This window comes from Lolium rigidum, chromosome 3 (genome assembly GCF_022539505.1).
Source record: "Lolium rigidum isolate FL_2022 chromosome 3, APGP_CSIRO_Lrig_0.1, whole genome shotgun sequence".
Classification (NCBI taxonomy): Eukaryota; Viridiplantae; Streptophyta; class Magnoliopsida; order Poales; family Poaceae; genus Lolium; species Lolium rigidum.
In genome coordinates, this window is record NC_061510.1 from 368,152,990 (window position 1) to 368,163,006 (window position 10,017).

Here is a 10,017-nt window from a genome sequence, read left to right on the forward strand (position 1 = left end):
GCGCCAGATCTGGGGAGATCTCCGGCCCCGATCGGTGAAGCTCGCAACTCTCGGCCAGATCTAGACGATCGTGGCCGGGTAGTTCGTGGTGGGGTTGGTTGGGACCAGGGGAAACCTTCGGCCGGCGGTGGCCACGACATCGTCGACTCCCCTGGCGCTGATTCCCTCCTTGGAGGCTTCGTTGAGGTCCCTTCTCCCTCCCCACCCAACCCCTGCCCTGGGCGAAAACCCTAGTCCCTGCTTAGGTGGTGGCGGCGTCACGATGTCGTTCCCCTTCCTGAAGGCACCGTCTGGGGCTGCTGGGGTGGTTGGCAAGGTTCTTCTGTTGTCGGTGGTGGTTCTTGGCGGTGCTCCTTACGCGGCGTCGAGCCAGGTCTGGAGGTTGCTCCGCAAGCTTTGGTCTGGTGGTGGATGTTGCTCTTTGTCTGCCGATCCTCCTGGTGCGCCTTCATTCATCAGCGTGCGTCCTCTGACAGTGATGTGGGTGGCAATGGCCGTCGCGTGGTTTCTGGTGCGGTAGCTGGTCTTGATCTCTCCTTTGATCTTTGTGTAGTCTTAGTGATGGTGCGTTCTCGGGGGAACCTCTCTGCCTTCCGACGGTGCGGCGCCCTGCGATCCGGGATGAGAGGGGAGGGATCCCTCTTCGGACTCAGATACCATGAGCTTGCCTCCTTTCGCTCTTGTAGCAGAAATGCAAGCAGTGTGCATGCGGATGATGCTCCCTACTGCCCCTGCTTCTCCTGGTGTCGGTGTTCGAGAAGACGATGGACACGGCGTGTCAAGCGAAGCTCCTAGTTTTATCCTTTGTTAGCTTGTTTATCTGTGTCATGTAAGCTGTGTTTGCTATGTATGCACTTTGTATCTGCCGGTTTCGTGGCTTTATTAATTTAAAGCTTTATATTTAAAAAACCCTACCCGTGGTGACCCAAAGTTTTGCTTCTTTCTTGATCTTTTCGAAGACCTGATGGCCTTGCTTGCTTATTGCGGAAGACATAGATGGATCCAGGATTTAAGCATAGAGGGGACGAAACAAAAAAAAAATCGTGTTAAAAATATCTCAACGGTATTCGGTAAATTTGAATTTCAAAATTATCGTTTTATATTTTTCTAACAATCAATATCGCATATATTTATAGTAACAAATTATACATGGTAGAGATATACACGCTGACTTCAACAATTACAAAACAGTCTAAAATAAACAAGCAAATCATCAACATCTTCAAATTCGTTTTTTCTTCCATGACATAATTTTGTACTTCTTTAAAAGCAACCGAAAATAGATACCAGATCATAAACTTGAAAGTACCAACGAATATTCTCAATTGTTGGCCAAAAACTGGGAGGAGTGGGGTAAATTCAAATTCAAAATTATCACATTATAGTAGTAGAGATATGCAAAAGAGCAGCCGGTAGACAAGTAAGGGAAATTGCAAAGAGGCTCTAGCTAGTGTAAGCATCAGCAGCTGAATCAGCCAGTGACTAAAACGAATTGACCCGAATGAAGGAGAGGCTCTAAAGTCAAAACTCATCCTTACAGATTATTCAGATTACCAGATAGCAGCTGTCACCTAGCGTTGCAGCAATAAGAGATCCCAAGGATCTGTCCTTGTGCAATTACTCCACCGTCCAATTTGGTTTATGAAGTTGTTTCGGGTGTGCACTTTGATCACGAACTTGTAAATTGTGAATTGTGGGTTAAGAAGTTGCTCCGCGCGAGAGTATTGGTTATTCCGTCACGGTCAATATTAGTTTGCTGACGTGGCCAACTACCTTTTGCAAATTGCCCCCTAAAAAATCAGACCGAGGACTAAAAATTTAGAAAACACAATTTTAGGGGGTAATTTGAAACAACAATTGACCACGTCAACAAACTAACGGTCACTGTGATGGAGTGACCAAAAAAACTCGCGCGGGGCAACTTCGTGACCTAGAATTTGTTGAGATTTACCCACGGATCAATCACATCAAACTAGACGAACACACGTGGAGACAAAATTTATCGCCAATGGTGCGTGTCCCACCCTCTAAACTTCTCTTTGTTGATTTTCTGATTTTCCCCGTGTTACAACTTCTGTTACGAAATGAACGGGCCTGCTCGTGTATAAATACACGGCCAGCAACCGACCCAAGGAAAACCTAAACCTACTCGTACACAAATCCTAGCACTACACGGCCTTCTATTCCTAGTACCATCGAACCACGTATCTCAGCCGGACTAGTACTGGACAAGAAAGCTAACACACACGTATTGTCGGGGGATGGCCCCCGGTAGGCCAAGGCTATGGAAAATAAGCCATAGTGTGGTAGTGGTAAACCGGATCACAGAGTGATCCAGATTATAAACTTAAGTTCAGCTAAGCGGACCTGGTACGAACCGGTATCTTAGGAGGGGTATACCGGAGTATTGGCGATAAGGAGTTGGTACCACAGGATACCAAGGTACCGGAACTCGGAGGTAAAGGTACCGGCAAACCGGTGTCTAGTTATTGTAGCCTGGCGGCACTTCAGTCAAAGATTCCACCAAGGACTAAAGGACAAGGATGAGTGAAGCACTTCAGTTTTAATCGAAACACTGACGCCAAAGGAGAAGCTGACGTAAAAGATACCGGACGAGGTCATCAGTCCCTGATTAAAGACAGACCCGGTGTCAGCTGGGCCAAAGTAGCTTTATAAAGTAGCTTAGATCATCCTAGATTCCATTAGAGTTTCTTCCCTTGTAAGCCACCTCCTCTCCTATATAAGGAGAAGGGGCACACCCATGCGCAGAGAGATCGATCCAGTGGGAAATTAGGCAGTTCTGTAGCAAGTAGCTGAGGTCTTGTACCGTACTGTCTTCAGCCTCTGGCCTTTGGCTAAGTTCATCAATATAATCCGGTTTCTTTTCCACTTTCCATGTAACAAAAACCCTCTCCCGAATCCTCTAGCGCACATTCGGCCCCAACTTAAGCCATCCTATGACATCTGCCGTTCCACCACGACGACAGTTGGTGCCCACCGTGGGTCAGCTCTTCCTTCTCAGCTGAACTCCGGATTGGAAAAGCTTAGTAAAGAAGCCGGTAGGCTCAGACAAAGGAAAGACAAATCGACAGATATAGCTTACCCTTGAGCGCGGTGATTTGGCCGAAAAGGTCTTCGAGGGAGGCTTCCGGAAGGGCAGCTGCACGAAAGGAACATGTCAGTAACATTCGTCAAGGAAAAAGGCTGATGCAAAAGAAGCCGGTACACAAACCTTGCCACTGACTGTGAGTCAGCTTGAGGGCGGCAAAGGCCTCGACGAGGCCCCGGTGCTCCCACAGCAGCTCCTCAAACAGCTGTTTCTGGGAGTCCAGCGTGTTCTGCATAAGACAAAAGAAGCAGTGAGCTATGCCGGTTTTTCACAGTTTCGCGCTAAGTACTATGTACTTAACCCGAAACTCGGGGACTAGCTATGCTGGTTTTTTGCAGTTTCGCGCTAAGTACTATATGCTTAACCCGAAACTCGGGGACTAGCTATGCTGGTTTTTTGCAGTTTCGCGCTAAGTACTATGTGCTTAACCCGAAACTCGGGGACTAGCTATGCCGGGTTTTTTTTGCAGTTTCGCGCTAAGTACTGCGTGCTTAACCCGAAACTCGGGGACTAGCTATGCCGGTTTGTCGCACTTTAGCGCTAAGTACTATGTGCTTAACCCGAAACTCGGGGACTAGCTATGCCGGTTTTTTGCAGTTTCGCGCTAAGTACTATGTGCTTAACCCGAAACTCGGGGACTAGCTATGCCGGGTTTTTTTTTGCAGTTTCGTACTAAGTACTGCGTGCTTAACCCGAAACTCAGGGACTATGAGGATATATATATATATATATATATATATATAGGACATATTCATGCTACACCCGGGTGTAGTTACTCCCACGTGTGTTTCACACAATCTAGGTAGTATCTATCATATCCAAGAGTATATACATGTAGTATGAAGTATATAAGACTATTTTGGTAGTATATATAATACTTTGTAGGCAGTATGTACATTTTTTTACGTAGACTCATTTTTTACGTATAAATATGCATGTATTTTGTATATATAGTGCAAACTATGGGTGTATATAAACTTTTTTCACCAAAGTTGGTATGGAGTATATTAGATATAGTGTACGAACATACTCAAACCAATAAAGTATGTTATATCCTTTCGTATGGTAGTATATGAGACGTGGGTGTAGTTACACCCAGGAGTAGGAAGTATTTATCCGATAAATACTTCCTACTCCTGGGTGTAGTTACACCCATATCTAATATACTACCATACATAAGTATATACGATACTTTATCAGTTAAAGTATGTTCGTACACTATATCTAAGATACTCCAAACCAAGTTTGGTGAAAAAAATGCGATTGAACCCATAGTTTGCACTATATATCCGAAATACATGCATATGTATACGTAAAAAATGAGTCTACGTAAAAAAATGTACATACTACATATAAAGTAGTATATATACTACCGAAATAATTTAATATACTTCATACTACATTTACATACTCTCCGGTATGATAGATACTCTCTAGATTATGAGAAACACCAGTGGGTGTAACTACACCCGGGATATATATATATATATATATATATATATATATATATATATATATATATATGATGAGAAGTTGAAAACCGGCATCGGTATGAGGAAAAAACTTAAAATTCAAGTGACAAGATTACCATCACGTTGGCGTTGGCATCATGCCAAGCATTGTCAAACTCCCTTACAACGTGTTTAAGCCGGCCCAAGTGCTGCACCGTGCTCCCCGGGCCACGTGTGTCAACCACCAGCTGCTTGTCCTTCCCGACGCCGAGGGTGGCAGCGGAAAGGTCCGCCAGGTTCCACTTATCAACATACTCCTGGAGCGAGCCCATGTTGGTCTCGCCGCGGTTTAGCTCAACGATGCAGCCCAGCTGCGCTGATACCTTCTCGCTGGCGGCAACGGCGGCGCGCCCGGTATGCAGGGTAAGAGCTTGAGCCTGGGAGCTGGTAGGGGTCTGGGAACCGGTAGGCGGAGCAGTCGCGGCTGTCACGGCGCCTGCAAGCTGGTCGGCGGTGACCTCGGCGCTCTTCCGGGAGCTCTTCTGGGGAGCCGGTGGAGGCTTGTTGATGGAGGCCGGCGGGGGCGCAGGAGCGTCCTTTGCCGGTAAAGAGGCTGGCGGAGGAGCTTGTGGCGAGGTTTTGGAGGGGAAAGTAACGGTAGGTGTTTGTGGGGTCTTCTTGGGGGCAAACGGAACCTGAGGTTCCGGCCGCCTGGTTTCTTCTAAACCGGCGCACATGATGCTGGCGCCGGTATCTTCATATTCTGGAGGGGAAGAAGTGTCCTCCTCCACGCGGAGATGTTTCTTTTTTGGGGCCGCGCGCCCCAAACTTGTTTTACCTCCCAGAGGGTAGGATGGAGCTTTGCCGGCACCAGAGCATGCAGGACTTGGATGAGGAGGAGGAGAGGCCCTTCCGGCGTCCTCGGCAGTCTCCGGCCTCAAGCCTAGTGCGCTCCTGGTAAGAACCAAGGCGGGCCTGAAAAAAGAGGAAACATAAAAATTAGCCACAAGGAATGGCAAGTACAGAGGTCCAAACCGGAAAGATGTGCTGTTAAGTTTTACCCAGAGGAAACCAGGATGTCGTGCTTGCGCTTCCTCCCGGGAGGCCCGGTGCTCCCCTTCTTCTGTCGTTTGGGGGCGGGAGCCTCGCTCGGACCGGCATCTGAAGCCGGGGTCTTCCAAACTCTGGGAGCCGGAGGATCGCCCACCTCAGCGGCGAGAGGAGTCACGTGCTCATGGACCTGGGGGTTCCGGTCAGCTGAAACAGGTGTCACAAAAAAAATATAGATAAAGAAAGCGGTTGAAATACCTCAAGAATAACAACATCGTCGTCATCAGTGTCGGAAGCGTTAGCCGGGTTCTGGGCAGAAAAGTTACCGGGGCGCCGGGAGTGCATCGGTCCCATCTTGTGGACGTTTCCGAGAACGTACGGATCCGGATCCGCGTTGTCCCGAAACCGGCGTTTGGGCGTAAACGACGCCGGTACCTCAGCAAGGATGCGAGGAAAGCGTCGCTGTACATGTGAGACAGTGAGTTAGTTTGCAGTTTAAGTTATCGGAAGTATCATTGCGGATCCCCCAAGGTCTTACTTGGGACAGAGGAGGCCTCTTGCGACTAAGGGGTTGGAGGCCCCAGTTCCACTCCACCGGCATATCTGTCCGACAAATCTGCCTGGCCTTGAGGACCACGTCGGATTTGCTCAAACCAAAGGTGGTGATCCTAGTAGGATCCCTCCGGCCACTCATTTGGCTAATCTTGTGTGCACGTCGCTGCAAGGGCAGGACCCGGCGCGAGATGAACGCGGGCGCAATGTCGTCAGAGCAGATGTCGGTTTTATCCTTAAGCTCCTGGATATACCGGACGATCCGGTTGGTCTCAATGTGGCCCTCCCGCGGATTGAACTTCCAGTTGGCTTTTGAGGGGGCACCGGGAACGTATGCCGGTAAGTTGATGAAATCGGAGGTGCCGGAATTCCTAACATAAAAGAAGGTTTGCTGCCAAGAGCGGCAGGACTCCAAGCCGGAGAATTTGAAGAAAGGGCTCCCCTAGCGGGGAGTAACTATACACGCCCCGCACTCAACGATGGGCTTGGAGAGCTGTTACCCGCCAAAACTCACCGGCGAGCAGTGGTTAAGCAACACGAAGAGCCGGGAGGCTCCCAAGGCCGCTTAGTGGACCCTGGCACCTCGCGTCGTCCCGCAAGTTCTCTGCACACGACCTGGCGGTTGCAAGGGCGTGCCACCTGATCGAGACCCAATCAGGAAGGTGTTAAATTGCTTCGAGTGTTCCTGCATGGTAGACACGTAAACATTAAATAAGAGCCCTATCGGCTCTCAGGTTGTCCTGTAGATCGGCTCAAAGAGCCGATCGCCCCATGGTTCACGTTGGATTTTCAATGACATGGGGATCCTGCTTGATCAAAACAAAGCTAAACCAATCTACGACAGTTTAGGGTTTTCACCGCATAACCGGAACGTCCTACGCGTAGTTGGGCCTAGCAGATACGAAAGATGATGCAAACTATCCCTAAAAGAGGCCTAAAAACCAACATAACGTCAATTCCCGGAACATCCCTTATAGGAACGGTAAACAGCACCTATCGCACTACCGGATCATCCGACCCCAGCATAAGGCCTAATCATGCAGATATTAAACTAATCCTTGAAGAACAAGGAGCAACTATAACGGATCGGATCTACTAAGTAACGAACAAGCAAGATGCTGCCCTTACGCCTAGATAGGCGTAAGGGCAGCTAGGTGTCGAGGGACGGCATTGCCAAGCAGATATGCATAAGAAAAGCATCAATGCAAGCCCCAGAACACCTAAGATAGGTCGTGCTACTCGCCATCAACAACGCTTCAGAACGAGTAGCACAAGGTAGACGAATAAACGTGTACTGCCTAGATCGCGAGATGCGATCTAGGCAGCATGATGCTTGATGACGCGTAAAGCACACGCCCGTTGGGAACCCCAAGTGGAAGGTGTGATGCGTACAGCAGCAAGTTTCCCTCAGTAAGAAACCAAGGTTTATCGAACCAGTAGGAGCCAAGAAGCACGTTGAAGGTTGATGGCGGCGGGATGTAGTGCGGCGCAACACCGGGATTCCGGCGCCAACGTGGAACCTGCACAACACAACCAAAGTACTTTGCCCCAACGAAACGGTGAGGTTGTCAATCTCACCGGCTTGCTGTAACAAAGGATTAACCATATTGTGTGGAAGATGATTGTTTGCAGAGAAAACGAGTAAAATAAGTATTGCAGCAGATTTGTATTTCGAGTATTAAAGAATGGACCGGGGTCCACAGTTCACTAGAGGTGTCTCTCCCATAAGATAAAAGCATGTTGGGTGAACAAATTACAGTCGGGCAATTGACAAATAGAGAGGGCATAACAATGCACATACATGTCATGATAAGTACGAGTGAGATTTAATTGGGCATTACGACAAAGTACATAGACCGCCATCCAACTGCATCTATGCCTAAAAAGTCCACCTTCGAGGTTATCATCCGAACCCCTTCCAGTATTAAGTTGCAAAGCAACGAGACAATTGCATTAAGTATGGTGCGTAATGTAATCAACAACTACATCCTCGGACATAGCGCCAATGTTTTATCCCTAGTGGCAACAGCACAACACAACCTTAGAACTTTCACGTCACTTCGTCCCAGGTGTCAATGCGGGCATGAACCCACTATCGAGCATAAATACTCCCTCTTGGAGTTAAGAGTAAAAACTTGGCCAGAGCCTCTACTAGTAACGGAGAGCATGCAAGATCATAAACAACACATATGTAATAACTTGATAATTAACATAACATGGTATTCTCTATCCATCGGATCCCGACAAACACAACATAGAGTATTACGGATAGATGATCTTGATCATGTTAGGCAGCTCACAAGATCCAACAATGAAGCACAATGAGGAGAAGACAACCATCTAGCTACCGCTATGGACCCATAGTCTAGGGGTGAACTACTCACTCATCACTCCGGAGGCGACCATGGCGGTGTAGAGTCCTCCGGGAGATGAATCCCCTCTCCGGCAGGGGTGCCGGAGGAGATCTCCGGAATCCCCCGAGATGGGATCGGCGGCGGCGGCGTCTCCGGAAGGTTTTCCGTATCGTGGTTTTTCGCCTCGGGGGTTTCGCGACGGAGGCTTTAAGTAGGCGGAAGGGCGAGTCGGAGGGCCGACGAGGGGCCCACACCATAGGGCGGCGCGGGCCCCCCTTGGCCGCGCCGCCTTGTGGTGTCGCCACCTCGTGGCCCCACTTCGTATGCTCTTCGGTCTTCCGGAAGGTTCGTGGCAAAATAGGCCCCTGGGTCTTGATTTCGTCCAATTCCGAGAATATTTCGTTACTAGGATTTCGAAACCAAAAACAGCAGAAAACAGCTATCGGCACTTCGGCATCTTGTTAATAGGTTAGTTCCGTGAAAATGCACGAATATGACATAAAGTGTGCATAAAACATGTAGGTATCATCAATAATATGGCATGGAACATAAGAAATTATCGATACGTCGGAGACGTATCAGCATCCCCAAGCTTAGTTCCTGCTCGTCCCGAGCAGGTAAAACGATAACAAAGATAATTTCTGAAGTGACATGCCATCATAACCTTGATCATACTATTTGTAAACATATGTAGTGGATGCAGCGATCAAAACAATGGTAATGACATGAGTAAACAAGTGAATCATAAAGCAAAGACTTTTCATGAATAGTACTTCAAGACAAGTATTAATAAGTCTTGCATAAGAGTTAACTCATAAAGCAATAAATCAAAGTAAAGGTATTGAAGCAACACAAAGGAAGATTAAGTTTCAGCGGTTGCTTTCAACTTGTAACATGTATATCTCATGGATAATTGTCAACATAGAGTAATATAACAAGTACAATATGCAAGTATGTAGGAATCAATGCAAAGTTCACACAAGTGTTTGCTTCTTGAGGTGGAGAGAGATAGGTGAACTGACTCAACATAAAAGTAAAAGAATGGTCCTTCAAAGAGGAAAGCATCGATTGCTATATTTGTGCTAGAGCTTTTATTTTGAAAACATGAAACAATTTTGTCAACGGTAGTAATAAAGCATATGAGTTATGAAAGTTATATCTTACAAGTTGCGAGCCTCATGCATAGTATACTAATAGTGCCCGCACCTTGTCCTAATTAGCTTGGACTACCGGATCTTTGCAATGCACATGTTTTAACCAAGTGTCACAATGGGGTACCTCCATGCCGCCTGTACAAAGGTCTAAGGAGAAAGCTCGCATTTTGGATTTCTCGCTTTTGATTATTCTCAACTTAGACATCCATACCGGGACAACATGGACAACAGATAATGGACTCCTCTTTAATGCATAAGCATGTGGCAACAATTATTATTCTCATATGAGATTGAGGATATATGTCCAAAACTGAAACTTTCACCATGAATCATGGCTTTAGTTAGCG